This window comes from Cyprinodon tularosa, unplaced genomic scaffold (assembly GCF_016077235.1).
Source record: "Cyprinodon tularosa strain WSP-4 unplaced genomic scaffold, ASM1607723v1 ctg59, whole genome shotgun sequence".
NCBI classification, from domain to species: domain Eukaryota; kingdom Metazoa; phylum Chordata; class Actinopteri; order Cyprinodontiformes; family Cyprinodontidae; genus Cyprinodon; species Cyprinodon tularosa.
This window is the reverse complement of record NW_024039329.1, coordinates 564,689-586,804: the sequence shown is the minus strand read 5'-3', so window position 1 is coordinate 586,804 and position 22,116 is coordinate 564,689. Positions and strand designations below refer to the sequence as shown.

At 39.1% G+C, this 22,116-nt stretch overlaps 1 protein-coding gene across 1 annotated transcript in view; it reads left to right on the top strand.

Moving 5' to 3' along the window:
- Positions 1 to 22,116, top strand: part of gse1 (Gse1 coiled-coil protein) — a 211,340-nt gene that overhangs the window by 3,399 nt on the left and 185,825 nt on the right. The window lies entirely within an intron of this gene.

The following is a 22,116-nucleotide window of genomic DNA, read 5'->3' as shown; positions in this document are numbered from 1 at the left end:
TGTTTGACAAAAGACCATTACACTTCAGCAGTTGTGCAGGAAATGTAGCATTTTTCCTTGCTTTTTTTAACAACAGAAATGACAAACTACAATATTTTTGGTTGTGCTATAAACAACCTTTTTATAAGTGGTCCAGATGGGCCGGCTCACTACATCTACTCATTTCCTCTGAGGTTAGATCATTTATTCACTTGCTTTTTTTTTTCTTTCCACATTTGTAACATATCCCTTAAAGATATAAAAATAAAAGGTCATAACAAATTCCTTATATCTGCAGATGATGATGTACTAAGCTGTGGGTCTTTGTAGAGCACACCTTCTGGGCAATCACGAATGGCTAATGTGCAAATGAAGGGTTGAGCGGTGTTTAGACAGCCAGCTGTTCCTAGGAACAGATCTCTCATGCAAACAAACACTGACTGTCCGGCCACACTAAACACATGAAGAACATCTGTGGATGCCATTCACACTGAGCAGCCCCCTCCTTCACAGTCTCTGCTGTTTGGAGCCATTCACTTAATTCTCCCTCTGCTCTTGAAGTACTTCTTGGACTAGATGTTACTTTTATTATCTCCCATATTTAGCCTTTATTATCAATCATCCCTTGCCTTATTATCTTTTTGTGAAGATCATGCAACTGGTTATTGATTCTGCAACAGATCATAATAGTAGCTGGTGTTGGGTGGAGGAGTTTAAGGTTGTCACTTTGGACATTTTTGGCCTGTGTAAGTAAGTGACCTCATAACTAAAAAAGGGAACCAATGGTGTTAGCAAGAGGTGCTATAAAATAGCTGCAGGGCAACAGGTGCTTCTTACTTTGGTGCCATGCTTTAAGCTGGAGAAGGTCTGTCATCGCTTGGGTTTGAGCTGTCAGTAGGGAATTCCCATCTGTTTCCTTTTAGTGTCAAATCCAGTCTTCATTTTAATTCTGTTGAGTTAATGTTGAAAGCAGATCAGCGCAATATCTGCAACAGATATACATTTTAAAAGTAGTTTTATAACAAGAATGAATTTATTTCTAAGTTTGGAAACGATGAGTGTATTGGATAAAACAAATCAAGCTGTGATTAAGGCTTACCCTTAGTGTTATTGAGCCTCACACAAGAACAATTCCTTCTTAAGCCGGGTATACACTGTGCGATTTTTTTTTAAATCATTGCACGCAGCTACAGCTCACACTACAACGAAACTGCAGGGTTTCATCGTCCAGTGTGAGTTCACAGCTCAAGATGTATGTTCTCACACTGTGCAGCACGATGCTCTGATGCTATCTACCTGCTCACACTGTACGTCTAAAAACCACGTCGGACTGAGCTCCGCAGTGAGGTGGCGCTACTCGGACTTGTCTATCCGGAAGCCAAACCAGTAGAAGAGGAATATGAAGCTCACTAGAGGGAAACGTGCTGCCATGACAATTTGTGCAATTTTGTGCTGAAAGCCCTATGAAGAAAAAGCGGTGACGTATCTGGACAAAGACATGGCTGAGCAAACGTAGCTACTATGGTTTATCAATTTTGCAGAAAGAACTTCATTTCACCCGCACCCCCACCATGCTTCTGTGTTTTCATCTAAGAGGAAGAAGAAGAATCCTTGTTTGCGCATGCCCACTGAGCAATTTGCCCACGACAGTGGACTGAAAATAAAATATGTTTGATTTTCTCCCGACCTCACAATTCCTGATTGGGAGGTGGTCGTGAGACGCTGATCGCCCCTCTTTACCCCCTATATGCACAAGCAGGCTGAAAGTCAGGCCGATCAAAAATTCTCCTAGGACTTGAAAGTCACCCCTGAAAGGGCAAAAAAAATTGCACAATGTATGCCCGGCTTTAAAATTTTCTCTCAGGTATGAAGCGCTCCAGACTTGACGCAGGAGTCTTGCACAATCAGTTAGACATTATCCAAACCTAGTTTTTTCACTAAGATACTACATTCATTTTCTCCTTAGACACAATTGTCTATTTTATTAGTGTTGGTCACATCCAGGGGCCACTGGTTTAATTTATTTTTGTTATTTCGCCAAAAGAAAGAACAGTCAGAGATCAAGCTACTCTTGAAATAACATCTGACCAGAAACTTGATATTCAGCAATACTCGGCAAACTCATTAAAATTAATATATATACTTATTTGATGTAAAAATATCATTGTTTATACGTGGATGACACAAAGAGGAACAGGAATGATTTGAAGGATTTTCTGGGGGGGAAATTGTATTCTTGGGGAAAATGTATAAGCTTAGGGGAAATATTCAGAAAATCTGCATTTGTGTTGAAAGTATTTGGCAAGAACAATCAGATTTATGATCCTACAATTACATTTTGAAAGATTTACTGACATTTAAACATTTTAGTATTATCTGACTTAGTTATGTGTTTAACTTTCATCCAATAGTTAAACCCAGTGGTATGTTCAGCACAACAAGCCCAGAATCAGGCTGTCTGTGTGTTTGTCTACCTGCCTGTTTTTTCAGTTAAACACTGAAAACAGCAACAATTGGATACTTACCGTATATGTTTGTATTAATATTTAGCAGAGACTGAAATATAAATCTAAACATAACAATTGTAAAATTAATTTTGATTTAAATATATGTTAAGGTAATCATTACTTAAAACATTACAATGGACCTATCTACTTGTGTTTTAAAGTAAAATTATGTTAAAGCAAAACTGCTTTAAAAGGCAACAACTGTTCCTCCATACTCCTAGAGCTTGATAAAAGATGAATTACTTAAAAAAAACTGTTTGCCTTCTTTCTGTTTCTTCATTCACTTAATTGCAATTTTCTACTTGTACCCTGTTGATCTCACGGATCTCACCTCACAGTATTTATATATAAATATACAATATACGAAGATTAATTAACTGTTTGCATTCATCTGTACTGCCACAAAAGCTTTGTTCTTTCAGGTTTGATTTTTAGATTTTATCAATTTTCTCTGGTATAGTTGTTCTTGATTGTTGTGATTCTGCATACAGGTGCTGGTCATAAAATTAGAATATCATGAAAAAGTAGATTGATTTCAGTAATTCCATTTAAAAAGTGAAACTTGTATATTATATTCATACATTACATACAAACTCATATATTTCAGATGTTTATTTTGTTTAATTTTGATGATTACAAATGACAACAAATGAAAATCTCAAATTCATCATATCAGAAAATTAGAATATTACTGAAGACCAATAAAAACAAAGGATTTATAGAAATGTTGGCCAACTGAAAAGTATGAACATGAAAAGTATGAGCATGTACAGCACTCAGTATTTAGTTGGGCCTCCTTTGGCCTGTATTACTGCAGCAATGCGGCGTGGCATGGAGTCGATCAGTCTGTGGCACTGCTCAGGTGTTATGATAGCCCAGGTTGCTCTAATAGTGGCTTTTAGCTCTTCTGAATTGTTGGGTCTGGTGTATTGCATCTTCTTCTTCACAATACCCCATAGATTTTCTATGGGGTTAAGGTCAGGAGAGTTTGCTGGCCAATTAAGAACAGGGATACCATGGTCCTTCAACCAGGTACTGGTAGCTTTGGCACTGTGTGCAGGTGCCAAGTCCTGTTGGAAAATGAAATCTGCATCTCCAAAAAGTTGGTCAGCTGCAGGAAGCATGAAGTGCTCTAAAACTTCCTGGTATGTGGCTGCGTTGACCCTGGACCTCAGAAAACACAATGGACCAACACCAGCAGATGACATGGCACCCCAAACCATCACTGACTGTGGAAACTTTACACTGGACTTCAAGCAACGTGGATGAAGTGCCTCTCTTCTTTTCCTCCAGACTCTGGGACCTTGATTTCCAAAGGAAATGCAAAATTTACTTTCATCAGAGAACATGATTTTGGACCACTCACCAGCAGTCCAGTCCTGTTTCTCTTTAGCCCAGGCAAGACGCTTCTGACGCTGTCTGTGGTTCAAGAGTGGCTTGACACAAGGAATGCGACAGCAGAAACCCATGTCTTTCATACGTCTGTGTGTGGTGGTTCTTGAAGCACTCACTCCAGCTGCAGTCCACTCTTTGTGAATCTCCCCCACATTTTTGAATGGGTTTTGTTTCACAATCCTCTCCAGGGTGCGGTTATCTCTCTTGCTTGTACACTTTTTTCGACCACATCTTTTCCTTCCCTTCGCCTCTCTATTAATGTGCTTGGACACTGAGCTCTGTGAACAGCCAGCCTCTTTAGCGATGACCTTTTGTGTCTTGCCCTCCTTGTGCAAGGTGTCGATGGTCGTCTTTTGGACAACTGTCAAGTCAGCAGTCTTCCCCATGATTGTGTAGCCTATAGAGCTAGACTGAAAGACCATTTAAAGGCTTTTGCAGGTGGTTTGAGTTAATTAGCTGATTAGAGTGTGGCACCAGGGGCCATCAATTTTGAACCTTTTCACAATATTCTAATTTTCTGATATGATGAATTTGAGATTTTCATTTGTTGTCATTTGTAATCATCAAAATTAAACAAAATAAACATCTGAAATATATGAGTTTGTATGTAATGTATGAATATAATATACAAGTTTCACTTTTTAAATGGAATTACTGAAATCAATCTACTTTTTCATGATATTCTAATTTTATGACCAGCACCTGTAGACTATTACTTTTCAGAAGATTGATAATATGTATTACTCATTTTGTATCGGTCATATTTCAGTCTGGTTGCAAGCTTGTTGGTGTTTATAGTTTTAGTAGTTTTTATTTTCCAGTTGGGCTTTTATTCAATCGTTGTAGGTTTTATTTATAACTTAGCGGTTGCCAAAGGGCTTAGTTCCTTTTTATCTCTTCATAACAATGTTTCCATTCTAGTTCTTTCTCTTTTCATGCAGACGATGGCTTATGTGATAAAGGTTTCCAATCTCTAAGACCCTGTTTATTACCAGTGCCAGAGACTCCTGATATATTCTTTCTGTGGCTGTTTAGTGACCCTCTGTTATTTTCTTTTATTTAGCAGATGTTGCTTTGCTTAAAATTTTCCTTTTGACTTTTCCCTTTTTACAAAAGACAGACCTCACCTGCAAAACAATTACCTGTAGGAAATTAAAATTTTAGGTGTATTGGACACCAAATTGCTTGTTCTGAGACAGGGCAGATTAATATATAGATTTTCAGCAAATATATAGAGTAACAGCAAGATTTTCAATAAAGATGACTATATCATTTATAGTGAGATGCTCTAGGTTGTGTTATAATTATCCTTCAGTCCTGCCGATTCCTCACTTTGTTTCAAAGGTGTTGTTTTGTTATTTAATGAAAAAAAAAAATGCTTGGTTACCCGTTTGGTGCGTCCTCCGTATCACCTTGTGATGGACTGGTCTGGTAACTTATGTGAAGTTTGCCTCTCTTCCAATGAAAGTGGTGTGTTTATCCTATTGAAAATCGCTGGTGCAAAAGAGAATCACACTTAGTGGAGGCGTCAAAATGGTACACGAGAGAGACAGTATAGAGGTGATTTACCTTCATAAAAACATACATTATTAGTTACTTGCACGTTTGTGAATTTCTTCAGATAAAAGTAAAACTGCTGCAGGATTGCTTGTTACTTTTCACTGTTGATTACTTGGCTCTGACAGTACTTTTCATCTTATAAAAATTACCTCTGATATAAGAAGTATAAGGCGGGGAGTTTGACGAAACTTGGCTGTGACAGTGCAAGCATAAAATAATAAATTCAGTGCCCACAAATACCACTTGAGGAGTTAATCGATAGAGCTTATAGGCCTAAAGGTTTTTTTTTATCTTAAATAAAAAGTGTAGATATTTTTTGGTTAAATCCTTCTCTGAGTAGGTTGTTCTTTCAACAAATGTGTGTGTCATTACAAAAACACATCCTACATTTTTAAAATCATACTGCCGGTTGTGTTCACTTAAAAATGCAGCATCTGCAGGTGTTGAATTTTTTCTATTATTTTTTTTGAAAATAGCCTGCAACATTTTGGTATGTTAAAAGATATATATAAAATATTTTTTCCTTAAAAATTAAGATATTATTCTTAAATATTATTCATATATTAAGGTGACCTAAGAAAAGTCTGTACAGGATTTTAATTCTGGCTGCACGCTGGTGAATTTTGTAGCACTGCTGCCTTGCAGCAAAGAGGTTCTGGGTTCAATCTCCGGCTCAGGTTCTTTCTGCGTGGAGTTCACATGTTCTCCCTGTACATGCGTGGGTTCTCTCTGACTGTTAATTGACTTCTCTAAATTGTCACTCTGTGTGTCTGTGTTGCCCTGCGACAGACTGGCGACCTGTCCTGGGTAGGCCGACCCATATACTGCCAGATATAGGCACCGGCGCCACTGCCACCCTGGCAGAAAAAGCAGGAGAAGATGGATGAATTTTAATTCTTGTAACACAACAATACTTTGCTTTAAGTAGAATAGCTTGGATGTGCTTAAAAAGGACATGTATATGCCAGTTTTCAGAAACCTGAGAGTTGATTCTGTTGTGGGAACATTTTTATGGGAACATCACTTCTTTCATTCCTAGCCAATTATTAAACTGACTTTCTTGTCAACGTCATGGATTGATTTTGTATCTTTGGCTTCTTTTTTCTTTCTTTTTTTTTTTTTTTTACTTATTTTTACTTAAACACAGTGGTATGATAAGTATATTATTCAGATTTTTTTTTTTTCATGTTTGCTTATTGTATATGATTGGGATTGACTTCACTATTCAGCCTCCAACATTTTGAAGTATTTTTCCAGATACAAGATAACATGTAGATATCCTGATGATCTTGTTACCATTCAAGATTTGTTATACATAAGCAGAAGTAAAAATATACATATACAGTGAATTTAGATGTTTAGAGTAAGAGAGAAACTGCCAGGATGAGTTATAAGAAGAAGAAAGGAGTAGGAGGAAAGTAAAGGGTCTGTGGGGGTGAAAGGATTCAAAGTGTGTTTCATGAAAACCATTTATATCACATGCAGCATGTAAAGTTGCTGTAGCTGTGCTGCTCTGTCAGTAGCGTGGTATGACAGCGTGTTTCAGTGGGATTTGAGGGGTTTTATGTGAAAGATGGTAGAGGTTGGTTTTGATTAGCTCTCAGAGACTAAATCACTCTCTTCCCGCTAATGTGACTAAGGGCTTCATTCTTGCCCACATATCAATGGAAAGGTCAAATCGTTCATAGAGAAAATGAGACAAAGTTGCGCCAGCATTTCTTATCTCTTCTTTAATGTCTTAGACCTGTGGTGTAGCCACATCCTGTACAAGGTTACCTGTGATAGCGCAGATCACTGTATTACATAAAGTTCATTACACTGCAGTAGCTGAAACCTTTTTATTCCTGTTGTGGTGTTTCGGGCATGTCATATAGCTATTGATTACCTGGACAATTTGCCCTAAAAAGAAGATGTGTGTCTGATTATAAACTCTGGATTCGAACCAACATTAATGTAGGCAGCCATCTGCATGCTGGTGCGGTATGTTTATGTATCTGTGGGTGGCCAAGGCCCAGGGGGTTAAAAGAGGTTAAAAGGAATGGACACTCACCAGCAGAGCCCAGCAAAGTCCCCACTGCCGCCAACCAGCCCAACAAACCCCTGGGATGTTGCAGAGGTGTGTCAGGCTGGTTGTTGGCAGACATTGCTTCTTAACCATGCATTAAAGTGGAGGATGTTCTTTTTTTTTCGGGCTGTATGACAAAACTGCTTTCTTTTCTTTTCAAGACAAGTCTAAAATTTGTAATAAATAACATTTAGAACAAGAATTGGCCCTAGCACTGTTCCCTGTGGCATTCCACCAGTAACCCTGGAGCTTAATGACGATTTACTATTTACATGAGAAATCTGAAATCTGTCAGCCTATTGCTGTCCTCCTTAAGTCCTACAAAATATTTAACAGTTTCTAAACGAATATTGCGATCGATTGATTAGAAAAAGCGCTGAGATCTCACAGGACAAGTATAGATACAAATCAATTTGCTGAGAACAGGAGAATATTATTAGTGACTTTCAGCAGAGCTGTTTCATTGCTACTTTCAGACCACAAGCACTGGAAGCAGCAAAAAAACTTCTGCTGCTTCATTTTTAATGCTTTTCCACATTAAGAGAGCGGCTTTGCTATATTTGCTGTTACAAGTGGGTAAAAAGTAGTTTTAATATGTTTTTACAGTACTGTAAGTGAAAAAGTCCACCTGAAAACTTAATCTGTGCAGTCAGTTCATCAAGATTACAACTATTATTTCGCTGTCGAAACCGCTCCGACCCCCGTACACTGGTGGTGCTCTGTCCCCGGTAATCCCGTTTAACGGCAGCCTCTGGCCTGGTCACCTCTTCACGGTTTTACGCTACTGTTGGCGGCGGCTGGAAGGTGTTTTTCATGTACGTAATCCAAACTGCAGGCTCCAGAATAATAAAATCCAACATATTTTTTCAGCAAGTTTCGACATTTTAAGTTAATTTAGCCGTTGATAAACTTTTTCAGAGGAGTGATCATAGTGATCTGCATCAGCAATGCTGTGTCTGTCTCCCTGCCAGCTCCCAGATCAGCCTCTCTGATTGGTTGATGTGGCGCTTATTGCAGCAAAAGTTATTTTTTTCCAACTCGAGCAGCTGCTTCTGAAGCACTTCACGCGTTTAGTGAACGATGGACTGAACCGATCAGTTTTGAAGTAATGAAGGTGCTCTCCTTCACGTTAATTTCTTCAGTCAGTTTTTAAGTAATAATGTGAATGAGAGTAACGTTAACTCTGAGAATAATAAGCGACACACACAGCTCACGTTTGCTCAATTTTCATTGGATAACGTCAGGTTTTACGGCATTTATTATGGCAAACAGCATGACAGACCAACATGTCTACTGCTAGTACTGGTCTGCGCATTTCAGACTCATCTGCTGGTATTTCTGATGCCAGTTTTGCAGAGCGTTTGGCAGAGTTTGATAAATTAACAAAGGAAGAATCATACAGAAAAAAACTTGTTTTTTTGCAAAATGTGCCCACCGGGACTTAACAAATCTGTACGGCAGCCACATCCACAGCTTTTGTTATTTGACAATTTTCAAATGCATTTTTTGTAATCGTCTTTTAGATGCTTGGTGTTGACAGAATATCTACCGTTAGATAGAAAACAATTACCTCAAACAGATGCAACAGTGAACTGGATTGTACAGTGCCTGGGAAAAGTTTTTAAAACAAGCCCTTGAACTTTTTCTCTTTTGTCATGGAAAGCCACAAATCTCACTTTTTATCAGATGTCTGAAATAGACCAACACAAAGTAATGCATAAGTGGAAAGTGGAAAAAAATTACAGAGTTATAAAATACAAACATACAAAGTGTTAAGTGGGTTGGAACACTATCAGAACATTATTAACCTGAATAAATCATATGCCCCACAAAGAAGGAATCTGATTCCAATTTTAAGTTGGTGGTTGGATAGAATTTGTTAAATAAAGTGCAAGACTTAAAGGAAAGGTCTGGTCATATTCAGAATAAAAATTTTGTGAAAGTACTTTAAATATGAAATTATAACATACTGTTCATCCATCCATCCATTTTCTCTACACGCTTGTCCCAAGTGGGGTCGCGAGGGGTGCTGGTGCCTATCTCCAGCAGTCAATGGGCGAGAGGCGGGGTACACCCTGGACAGGTCGCCAGCCCATCGCAGACATACTGGTCAATAAATGTTAAATAAATGTTTTTCATTAAGAGTAATTTCATTTTATTGCGCTTTACTTGGGACATCCATGTTTGTCAAAGAACACTACTGCCACCTAACGGTTTGTGATGTCACGGTGCGGTATCGGCTGTTGAACAAGTCCCAGTGCTGTATCTGGTGTTTGTCACAACACGGTAATATCCAAGTCATCTTGAAAACATTCTTCCTTGAAATGTTGGCTACAAATTACATGTTTTTTCTCTGTCCAGAGGTTCAATGGCAAGTCCTCCCTTTTCAAGTTGACAATCCAAAGAAGAACCTGAATCGGAAAAGTGAAATAACATTTTTCTTTTTTTTCACTTTTACCTAATGTATTACAACATCCAACTACCATGCACATGGGCATGTCACTTTAGGTATAGCTCTAACGAATTTCAATGGTGATGTCTTTTCGAAATCTTAATGATTTCACTAGAATGAAAGCATATTCTTATTGGATGTTAGTATAGCCTCATCAAAATTTAAAACAATATTACCTTGTGAATTATTGGAACAACCTCAGATGTCTCCTCCGCGTTATTTCCTGCATATTTCCTCCATGTAATGAGCAGTGTGTTGGTATCATAGCATAGTTATGCTGTTAAACCTTTTTCTGTACTATTCGGTACATTTGCTCCACTGTCATAATGATAACTTCACTGTGGTAATCATAGAGCACCAAGGGTAAGCCAACAGCTCAACCTTCCCCCTGCTCGCTGCCATCTAATCCTCACACAAGCTTTACACACTGTTGTGTAAATGCATACATAAAAACAATGTATTCTCCACCATAATTTTGGTTGAGAAGAGCGGCACATGTGTATCGTGGTGCATGGTTTTGTAGACGCATGTCTGCCAGGTGGTTAAAGCACGGACAGGTGTTTGCTCTCACAATGCAGCTGCATTTGCTGCAGCTGTAGCTACATGCTCTTTGCGTATGTGTGGCTCTGCACCTGGACTCAAACACAGAGTGTAGACCTACAGTAGCTAACAGCAGGCCCATTTCCTTAACCAAGCATTTAACATGTAATTTCTGCGCTTGGCTTCATCTCTCATTGCGATGAAATACCTCTAATTTGTCATGCTTTCTAGACTTTCCAAAGTGCTGCTGTAGTTTGTCTTGAATGGGAGTTTTCACTCTCTACCTACTCCGCCATTATTTACTAATTTTTCACTCTGCTCTTGAGTGGTGCTCCTGCCCTCCCACTTGCCTCAGCCTGGTGTCAGGACAGCTGGAGTCCAAAGAGACTAAATATACAACAGAACCACCATCTCCCAACAGCCATTTGCTTGATCCCTACACCACTTTCTGTCCTCCAGCCAAAGAAGAGCAGAAGATGAGCATTGCTGGGGATCTTCTGGGAGCCTATGTTGGCAGAAGATGACGTTCCCTTTTTGGATTTCTTCCTCACCTTGTATCATCCCTAAGCATTGGCCTTGAACCCCTGCGCACCGCCCTCGTTACCCTCTTTGCCACCTGGTCTCTTGCATACTCAGCTTGTCCTGCCAGCCAAAGGACAGCTGGGAGGACTGAGACAGAGAGGCAGTTTAGTTTTTCATGGAGCCTCACATGATACAAGAGACTCTGATGACTCTGGAAGAATGCAGACTATATAGTTACTCTGACTCATTGAGCATTATGGGGGCTTTGCACTAATACACAGGGTATCCAGGTTGGAGTGATTAGTTCAGACTTTGAGGAGCTCCTACCAAGCTTTTTAACATTTGACTTTTATTAACATAAATCCCGTTTCCTCTGTATCACGCCCTCAATGACCAACCTTTTAATACAGACATGCACAGTCAACCAGACTTTTGAAATAGTTTCCAGGAGAAACGAGAGACATGACCATGCTATGAGTCACAAATCAACTGATATAGTCCCTTTGCCACAGAGAGATACCAATCATTCCATTAGTCATAATCTATTCCATGCTTTTTTCCGTGCTATTCCTTTCAAGTTTGCCATCTGCACTGCTGACATGTTATTAATATAGATTTCAGAATGTCATTCACCGTGGCTGGTGATGTTTATGACTTATTGAAAGCAGGCCTAACAGAGTCCAAAGCTATGAGGCTGTTAAAGAAGTGGCCTGCCAGCTCTCCCGGTACCATTTCCCACACGGTCTGGGGTTGTGTACAGTATGGACCCATGTGTTAGTCATGGTTAATGTTCAGAGTGTTGCCTTGAGGCCACAGAAAGAAAAAGACAGGGGTGTGAAAAGATTCTAGGAAAGGTTTGAACTGCCTCAACTTTCTACAAAATGTTTATTGCGATATAAGCTTAATGTAGAAGCATCAAATGGGTCTAGGAATGGTAGAAATTTGGAGCATAAAATGATTACGCTATTATGAGAGTCATCAGATACTGAGGGGTACTAGCTGTTTTTATATTTCCTTTTCCGGGGGGCTATAAAAATAGCACTTGGCTTAAACATAGGTGTCAGAGGTCTTCTGCTCTATCTCCCTTCTTTTCCCATTTTCTTCCATTCCCAGCTGTCACCTCTCTCCTTGTGCACCCCATCACACTTTTCTACTCCTCTTTTCTCCTTTTCCCCCTTTAATCCCACTCTCCTCTCATCCTCCTACTCGTCTTCATCTCCCCCTGCGGTATTAGTGGGGCCACATGTTGCTGGCCTCTCCTGGTGGTGTTAGCCCCATGGCAGGCCCTGGCTCCAGGCAGACGCGTTGCTTGGAATAAGTGTGTGTGTGTTTGGATGAGATGTAGGACTGTAATGCGTTTCTGCATGCCTAACAGTGAGTGCGTGTGTGTGTGTATGTGTGAGGCCGGTAACACAGTAACCTGATAGTGGTGCGGCTGAGCAGTACACAGAGCGGAGCAGTGCTGTGATTTATCCCGCGGGCCCAGCAGATGGCTGCAACAGGAGTTTGTTTAAGTTTGCTTCAGAGCTGGGCAAGCAGCCAGGAGCATGGAGCAGGCTTGCCAGAAAAATGTTCACTGACTCTGGATGCCTAACCACACTACTCCCCCCTCTCCCTTCGCTCAGCCTCCCCCAAACTCTTCCACAACCCCCACAGTCCGGCACACTCATACACACATGCTCTTGCAGACTTTCTGTCGCTACTCTCCTTTTACCCCTCTCTAATTTCTCTTTCCTCCCATCTGCTCTACACACATGTCTCCATACATATGCACACTATCATTCACATGCACACAGTCTTTTTTTTTTTTTTTTGCATCCTTCTTTTTTTCTTTTGGCAACATCACTAGTGTAGACATGATCTCACACTTCAGGAGGGGGGCACTGAAGGCCGAGAACACGTTGGTTCTGCAGGGGTCCTGTGAGCACAACCATATGACCGGCACTTAGCCTCCCACACAAGATTAAAGATGGATCTCCTGAGCATAAACAGCAACAGAGTAGCACATGCACAGCCATCCACACATTTACCATGCACACACACAGCGGAGGACTCATAAAATAAGATCCAGTTGGATTTGGGTTTGCATGCTATGCCCTTTTTCTTCTCCAGCAGAGATGATTCAGGCTCTGTGTTCAAGAAGGTGATGACAGTACATGTCACATCATCTCATGTCCCCCATATGATACTCCCCCCTATCTCCCTTGTGTCCTTCATTTATCTTTTCCTTGTCTTCATATATCCATCTTGCAGAGTCAGAATCTAGCTGCAAAAGAGTTGAACTATATGGACTATATCTATTGAAGCAGCAAACATCAAAGACTTAAGACAGAAATATTGATGTGAATGACTGTTTTTTGATCCAAGTAGCCTCCACAGGTTATTCCTCACTCTCTTAAAATGTTTGACAGTCAAAACATAACAAGCTACATTTAAAAAGAAAATAGCACAACAGTTAGCTGGACACCGGTTGGTGGTTGAAATAGGTTTTTGGGGATAATTGCTTCTGTTTTTTTTTTTTTTTTTCAGAAAACGAAAAATACTTTTCTGTTTTGAAACGGTTCTGGTCCTGTTTAACTCAGGAAAGAACATAATTGTTTACTGATAATGTTACCCCAGTTATCCAAATTATGGCCATGACACTCACCTGCCTGCTTTGCTCCCTCCTGTGTTGACTGATCTTCTGCCCAGAGCTCCTCCCACTTTCCAATCATCTGCTCCACACCAGTAGCCACCTGCTGCGGTGTCTGGGCTGTACCTGCAGGAAATGTCTCCTCCTCTCTCTTAGGTGAATGAGTGAACAAGCTTTGTCCTCTGGTGGGGCCAGCCTCTCTGTTTGCCTTCAGCTGTAGTGTGTTTCGAACATTTTTTTTCATAAAACCTCTTATCAAGTGTTTTTCTGAGTACTGGTTTTACAATTTTTTTAAAAGTTTCCCTAATCATAGAGAGACAAACCACCAAATAAGAAGTCGTTCAGATGGCCTTAGAGATCACATGGATGATGTGGGTCATAATATTATGTAAAACAAGTAAACTGTAATTAAAATAAAAAAATTAAAAAGGATGGATGGATGGATGGATGGATGGATGGATGGATGGATGGATGGATGGATGGATGGATGGATGGATGGATGGATGGATGGATGGATGGAAAAATTACTCCTATTAGGTTTTAGATGAGTCAAGGCAAGGCAAGGCAAGGGAAATTTATTTGTATAGCACAATTCCGTACAAAGACAATGTAAAGTGCTTTACATGATTAAAATATAGGAAAATAAAACAGAATCAAAGCAAGGAGGGAAAAAAAATGGCCAGGTAGAGAATCTGTGACACTTCAGCATGTTCTCTTGTTAGAGTGCCGTGTCAATAAAACTTTTTAAATCAACAGAACATTTGAAATAAAAATCAGATGGGTCCACTAAAAACTTAAAAAAAAAAAAAAAAGCTTAAAAGTTTGTCCCTGGATGATCCTGATCACGGGTACCAAACACCTGTCCTTCACCTAGTTTGATGCAAACAGTTCAGCCATTAGATCCAGGTATATCGGACCAGGCCCATCTCTTAAAATGGTATTAGTACCGTCCTATACAAAAAATGGGTATGAACAGAGTATGTATAAAAATATTCTTCCCCACTAAATGAAAGTGCTCCAAATAGTGCTCAAGGATATGATTTTTTATATACATATTTTAGTAAATTGTAAAATGTTGTTTATAACCATCCAGTTTTTCACTAGGAGTTGCAGCAGATTTTTTCCACATCTTTCTTTTTTATTTTACTTTACTCTTTACTTAAAAGAGTCATAAACTGGCAGTCTTAATATATAACATTAATAAAACATTCTTTAAATGTTTTGTAATATTTTTAGTAGAAAGAAAATAAATAGAGCTTGTTCTGATCAGTTTTAAAGCTGGCTTAGAGCAAGGCGGGCTAATAATAAAGCACCCTTCAATACATGTCGTTAAACAAGGAGGAGGAAGGAATTATAACTCTTATGCGCGTTTAAAGAAAAATCCACATGAACAAACAAAGCCGTTTTTACACTTCACTGTCCAGCAGGTTTTATTGGAGGGCAAACACATATTTTAACATGAAAAGTCTGATTTCTGGTTGATGACACCTTTAAAGGAGTGCCCCCCCATCCCTGGCTTCCATGTTTGCAGGCTGCTCTTTAGCCAACTTTTAATAGCAACTGCTGGGCTCTGTTTTAACAACCCTGAAAGTTCTCATATGATTGATTAAAGAACCAGGAAGTTATCACAGGCTACATGCTGCACCAAAGCAGTTCTGCATGATACCTCTAGGTTTGAATGGGGGAAATTTTGACTAAGGCGGAAATGTTACTTCAATCCTCGTTAACGAGAAAGATTTTGGTTAATTTTACACTAAATTTCGTAGTTATTGCTCTTTTTATTTTTACTGCAACAAACCTTCAGTGACAAGAAATAATCTGTGTCTTCAGTTGGGCACTTGTTTATTTTTTTATATTGCAGCTAATTTGTTTTACTTTAATGCTTCTATCTCAATCAACCTGTGCATGCATCAGTTCTTTTCATAGTTAATCATTACAAAAACATTGTGAACGCTTCCCATTTTCATGTCACTTGTCTTTACATCCAACAAATAGGATGCGTGAAAGATTTTGCACATGGTGGAATAGTGCTGAACTCACTCACAAAGATCTTTGAATGAGATTACATCCTCATGTGTTTCTCTGTGTGTAATGAATGTATGTATATATTTTAATGTAAGACTTATTTTGTTGCCTATGAAGGGTATTGATCTTTGGTCTTCTTCTTTATTTCCTATAAAACTTTCTCCCGAGACCTCATCCTAATATGATCAAATATTTGTAACTGTTCAAGAGTTTTGTCAGTGACATGTTTGAGTAATTTATACCGTTTATAGGCTTCTTTGTTCCAATATGGACTTTATTCCATACATTTGTTGAATGTTTCTTAGGCATAGAAGCACCATCATAAAGAGGATGCAATGCAAAAAAAAAAAAAAAAAAAAAAAATCAGATATGGACTATGATAAGAATAAAACCGAACTTTCAGTTTTGGAAATAAAATCTGACTAATTAAAAACAAATATGTGTATCACTTTGATGTGACATTGGTGGAATGATCAACACATCTGTCACATCTCAAATCCAATCAGTCCAAACCACACTTTTTCCAAGAAGTTTTTGTTAAATTATTATGGGCATTCTTGCATATCACTGCAAATTGAGTTCTACCACAATTTTTCTGTTTTTTGAAATTATTGCTGTGATGCTTGAGTGCTTTTCGCTTCAAAACAGGAGACAGGTGAAAGGATATTATTATATACGGCTCCTTGATGACATTGACTGAGAGGAAGTGAGTGGGTCACAGGTCAAGTAGCTGAGCTACCTGCTAATGAATATTTATCAGTCTGGGTAACCTTATTATTAGACTGAATTATTGAAACTTTTCCCTCCATAAATAAACTATATGAAGGTTTAAAATATCTTCATTAGTCGATTAATAAAAAAAAAATTATTGGTAAAATAAATGTTATCCCTTGATCCTTGTCACATTTTACCATGTTACAAGTACAAACGTTAATATATTTAATCTAAAATGATGTGATGGACGGAAAGTTTTACATTATTGTGATGCAGAGGAAATTTTAAAGATCCTTTTGAATTTAAATTCTTTGTCCCCTTCTCTACCAAGATCTCTTCAAGGATATCCTTCCTCATCCATCTAAGATCAGCTCTAACCACCGTTTCTTTCCCTGTTGAAAAATATCAATCCCACAGCATAATGCTACCTCTGCCAAATTTGTATTAAAAGTCTAAAGCAGTGTCAGTTTTCAGCACACATAAAATTGAGCATTTTCTAATTAGGAAATCCTATTAGTGTAAACCCTTACTGAAATGAAGTTTTCATTACCTTATAAACAGCTTATCTGGTCCTGCCAGCATGTGGTCGATATTAACTTCTGCTAGTTCACTTTTAGAAACACATAATATGATCAGACATCATCACATTTCCCTGTCTTTGGCCAGATCTGATTCATTTGTTGATGAGGGATGGTGAGGAGTTTCCAGTGATTTAGGGCTGCTGGTGACTTGATAGTTTAGCCAAGAGGTTTTCTGTGTCCTTTGTGAGGCCTGTTCATCCCGTCTCTGGGATCTCTGATTCCAAATTGCTGCTGCAACCTCAGAGAGAGAAAAGGTGCAGACAACCTGTTTTGCAGCTGTCTTGTTCCGGGTAGCAGGCTACAGGTGCTACTTCATCTTGATCAGATTGTGGTCCCTCATACTACAGGGAAAGTCATATTTGCATCAACTTTTTTGAGCATTTTGAAGTATTGTATCATAAAAGCTTGATGGAAACAGAAAAACTGAAAAAAAATGTCTAAAGTCCATAAGATAGATTTTTCACCTACTTTATCAAGTAGGTGACTTTAAAAAGTATTTGTGGTGGCTGAACAGAAAAATGTTCTAAACTTTTGTAGATATGCTGAAAATGCTTAAAATCATGCACCCTTTTCCTTCAGCATCACTAACATTTTGGTGTATGGCAACAAATATTTCTAGTTAACCATGCTAAAGTTTCTGGTTTTAAAATGTAAAAAGTTGTAATTGTCTAGGAAATGCATTGTAGATGTGAAGATAAAATGTCATCTAGAGTCCTTCGCATTTTGATTTGAGAAAACGGTGCAGGAGAAATGCTTTAACCTCGACCCCAACACTACCACTCTTTGGTGTAATGACTTGCTACACTATGTTATTTGGACTTACTGGCTTTTTTTGTGGGTGCCAATAACCTAGTCCTGGCTTTGGGATCAAAACCAACTCCTTGCATGTAACAGCTTTGCTTTTCTTCAGACCACATTGACTCCTTCAGAGCCATTTGTTGTCCACCTGCTGGTTTTCCCCTGAGGAGAGCAAAAGATTTTCTACAGATCTTAGCCTCAGACAGAATGACGCTGGCTGAGCCTGGATCAGATGCTGTTTGACTTCCACTCAATGTGGAACATCTGTCTCCAGAGTTGGTTTTGGATCGGCTTGCACTCTCTACAGATCCACAGGTGCCAGAATTCTACAAGGTTGCTACATACGCTAGCGTTCGTCTGAGAGACAATACATGCTATCCACACATATGAAAGCGTTTTGATAGAAGGAGCTACCTCAATGATCTGTCAGGATAGATCAAAGGATCTTTCTCTGTTGTTTTCCTGCTCTTGGCTGAGTCAACTTTAAGCAGGCATTCTGTGCTGCTTTTATGGGGTGGTGCTGAGCCGGTCAGTGTTCTGAGGCTGCAAGCACTGTTCTGGTACTGCTGGATCTCTGCAATAGGTTGTTAAAACTGACGGCTCATCTTTACAAGCTGCTATACATCAGGCAGTAGACCTGTTGCAACCGTGGGAACACAGCCATGTATGTGTGCGTGCGCATCTGTTTGCCTGCGCACATAGTGGCGATCAGAAACCTGACCTGTTGCTAAATAATAAGGCATGTTGACCTCATAGCCTCAAGCATGTTGGGATGAGGTCATCTCAAATTACACCCAATTAAATGTTTGCTGTGTGCTGCAGGGAGATCTATTAGAGATCCCTAAGATTGATAATAGCTTTCTGACCAATTGAATGTCCAGTTTAACGGAACAAAATGACTAACAAATGTTGTAACACAAGGTGTGCTCATATGATGCTGCTATTTTATATCAAACTTATGATAATATCAGGAAATATGGTATTTTTGAAGCAGAAAATTGGGAGATATTTTTTGCTTTGTTGTTTAACAAGTAATCAGTGTACCTTTAGTTAAACTATTTGTTGTTATGTTACTTAGATGGACAATACAATAAACAGTGAATTGATATTTCCAGATATTTTTGTCTGGATTAAATGGCTAAAGTGTTCTATATTTAATATCCACTTACCGGTAGGCAGAAGATTGGAGGTGTCTTTGGTGTTTTCCCCAAAGAACAGAGTAACAAAACATTGCAACATTTGATATAGACTTCCTTCATACAGACAGAAAGCTTGCTTTCTCGTCTTTTCAACCGTGTAAATCTGTGTGAGCCACAGCTTTCACAGCCATTTGTAACAGCAAGATGAAACAATATACAGTGAAAAAGAACATAGCTTGTGTCTGACATCTCTTTATACTGATAGAAGAAACTTATCTAGCCAAGTTTGGTTTCTTCTGCTTGTTTCCGTACAAACAATATAATCCATTTAGAAAAAAAAAAATTTGTCCAAACTATATGTTAGATCCTCAAAGGCACAAAACCTGCAGTGTAACTTTCATTTTAAAATATATGTGATTGTCTTACCATGTTTATGTCTGTAATTACCACCTGAACATGATTGCTCCATGATTGATTGATTTCTTCCTTACCCATTTATGGTAAGGTAGAAAAAAGTTAGAATGGCTAAAAGCCAATGAGTGTCAACTATGTGTACATTTCCAAAAACTTCCCATCCATCCAAATAAAAAAGTAAATCTAAAACTCATCCAAATGACTCCCAGTGTTTGGTAGCCGATGAAGTACTGATTATGTAGATGTATATATTTTGGGTACTTGGAAAAAAAATAAGACAAAACATATCAATGAGCAATACTACGTAGATAGAGCCAGCATCGTGGTTCATCCATTGTCTCCTTTTTTTGCTTTTCTAAATATTTTTTGATCCAAGAAATTTCTTTTTTTGTCAGTATAACCTCGTTTCTTAAAGTGTAATTTTTCCATAGGGCCTAATTGTCTACGTTGCAGCATTCTAAGGTTATGGCCTTTTTCTCCAAGTTATTCATTGGAGTCTGTAAACATTCCATCTACAAAAACACATGGACACAGTCAGCTCTAAACAGATTTAACATTCTCATTAACATTCGCATCTGTCATTTTTCCCTTTGATATAAAAATGGTGTGGGGCTCAGACTAATGTTTTATTGTGTTATTTAGTCCATTCTGGCTAACTGTACCTCTCCTATCCTTTACTTCCAAGATAAAAATTCTGGTTAGAAGAGAAAATCTTGTTTTTGTGTGTGTACCTGGGGCCACATCTTTTTAACAGTTCCACTTATTGTAAATCTCTGTCCGTCATACAGAGGCAATAATTAGAGACCGTCCCTAGAACTATTTTGCAAAGGGCTACAAAACAATGTGACTTCTAATTTGTAGAGGTCTTGCTTTGACAATTTTAGAGAAAAGGAATCAGAAAGATATTATTTTAACATGAAATTTCACTTTGGACACAATCGTGTGAAATCAAAAATAGTTACAGAAGTCCGTTTCTTCTAACCGACCCTGTATACACCTGGTGTGTGTCAAAGAGAATTATAGTTGATGGCAGGGGTCGCATGGATAGTGGGGCAGATTTCCTGTGTGTGTGGTATTGCATAGCCCCGCCCTAAAGTAAATATTTGAGAACTGCAGGCACCACGAGGAGAAGTCCTGTGTTTGATGGTGTGAAATTGTTTGACGCTGAGGATGACATCAGTTTAACCCTGATGGATTGGACACTGAAAAAGAAATGGAGAAACGGGAGTTCATTTACAATCTGAGAGCATTATCAGGAGTTTTGCATAAAAAACGGAGCAATTATTGTTGATATTTCTGATATTTTGCTTATAGTTGCTGATGCTGAGTTTGAGATGTATTTGTTTTTTGATTGTTGTCTTTAGGTGTTAATGTGTTAAATATCCTTTAGAGCTTCTGTAGGTCAAATTGGACCTGACACTGTAGGACAACCGAACCCACCTCACTGTTAGCATAAACCTCCAGGATAAGAAACACAGAAAAAGAAACACAGTGAAAAAGAAGACAGTCTATTTTTACAGCCTCCTGGTTAAAAGTCATTTTAAATTTATATCTCTTTTAAAAAGAATCAGGAGACACCTCCACCCTAATGGACTGAACATTTGGTTCCCAGTCTTGATCCTAATCACTTTTTTTATTTTCATGCTGACTGTCAAATCCAAATCTTCCTCCTCCACCTCCTTATTCTTCTCCTTGTCTTTCTCCCTTTCAGTCTGAAGCCAGCCAATCTTTCCGGCGCCAGTCCTGCGTCTTTATTTTCCCCACCGGAGGAGTCAGATTTATTGGTTCACTGTTTATTTTTGAAACTAATTTTGGTTTTTCGTTGCTTATCTCTCATCATGAAGAGCGGCTTTTTTAGTAATCACTGTGTAAAGGTGGCCGGTATAAGCTGCTTATCTGGCCAATTCTTACGGATCATGTGTTTGTGCTTGTGTATGTGCATGTGTTTTGATATTACCACGTTTTTTTGTATATTCGTGTGCAATCCAAGCTCAAAGGCTTTTTAGTTTGTAGGCAGTAGTTCTCCCTCTCCCCTTGCAGAAAAAAAAGGGAAGTGTCTAATAAAAGGCGTCCGTATGAGACGGCATGAGTCATACACACTGAGTCGGCTTCCATCGATCTATCTGAGCGTGTGTGTGTGAGCCAGCAAACTAGAGAGAGAGAGAAAGTGAGGCAGGAAGCAGGGAGGGAGGCTGTGCCAAGCTGGAACTGAATTCCTGCCAAAAGTCTACTTGTTTGCTCGTCTGGCTGGAGCCAGAGGGTGACCTTATTAGCTGGGAGGGCAGCCGTCTTATTAAAACACATCTGGCGCTCAGGGAGCCCAAATAGTCCTCATATTGTCTTCCTGCCTGCTCCTGACCTTGCGTTACCTAGCAGGAATGCTGACAAGGGCTTCACGCATCTGTTGAGAGTTTCACCAGGGTCTTTCTCCTCCTTCCCTCCCTTCCACCCATGCTGTCTTTACTGGCGCCTGCACGGTAGCTCTGTGGGACCTGTTTTTCTTCCTCCCCCCCTCTCTCTTTCCTATTCCCTCCCACCTTTTCCACACACCACCTCTTAACTACCCTACCACTCTTTGGTGTAATGTCTTATACCCCCCAGGGAGATTCCTTTGACTTTTTTTCGGCAACCCTCCTGGTTGCTGTGTTGATACAGTTATTCCTATGTTTGCTTTTATATGAAACTGTAACGTGGTTTTGTTTAAACAGCTCTTAGATAGCTGTTACAAACTGTGTGCTGTGTTTTATAGTCTATTCGGAGCAAAGGACTATTTTATGATATACACAGTTTTTG